This window comes from Alligator sinensis, unplaced genomic scaffold (assembly GCF_000455745.1).
Source record: "Alligator sinensis unplaced genomic scaffold, ASM45574v1 scaffold400_1, whole genome shotgun sequence".
NCBI classification, from domain to species: Eukaryota; Metazoa; Chordata; order Crocodylia; family Alligatoridae; genus Alligator; species Alligator sinensis.
Genome location: NW_005841897.1, coordinates 241551 through 242176, shown reverse-complemented (window position 1 = coordinate 242176; position 626 = coordinate 241551).

Genomic DNA, 626 nt, shown 5'->3' with positions numbered 1-626 from the left:
CTGCCCCTGCCTGCCCCAGCTCTGCACTTTAAAAAAAAGCCCCAGTGCTCACCGGGTGCTGCTGGGCGGGGGGAGATCCCCGCTGCCCCCCCACTGCCTCGCACTGCATGGGGGGCTCTGCAAGATCCCCCTCGACCCCTGCTCCTCCATGGCTGCCCTTCCTGCCGGTGCTCTGGCCCTTTAAGAAAAAAAATAGCCGAGAAAAGCCCTGGGACTCACCGCTCCTGGTGCAGCGTCGGGGCTTGAGAGGTTCATGCAGGCAGAGCCCCACACCTGGTGGGGGGCAGCAGGGATTGCCTCTGCTGACAGAGCAGTGAGTCCTGGGGTTTCTTCAGGTTTTTTTTTCTTAAAGGGCTGGAGCTGGCCTGTGCGGGGCACCCATGGGAGGGTGCATGCACCTGTGCAGAGCCCCCCATGCAGTGGGGGGCAGTGGGGATTGCCCACCTCCTGGCAGCACCTGCTGAGCCGGGGCTTTTTTTTCCCCAAGTGCTGGGAGCTGGGGCAGGTGGGGCAGTCATTGCTGGGCTGGGAGATAGGTGGGTGATGGGCTCTTGGACGCACCCTCTTGGGTTTATCTTGTGAACCCTTTGTAGGTGTTTGCACCCTGGCTGACAATCACTGGTTTA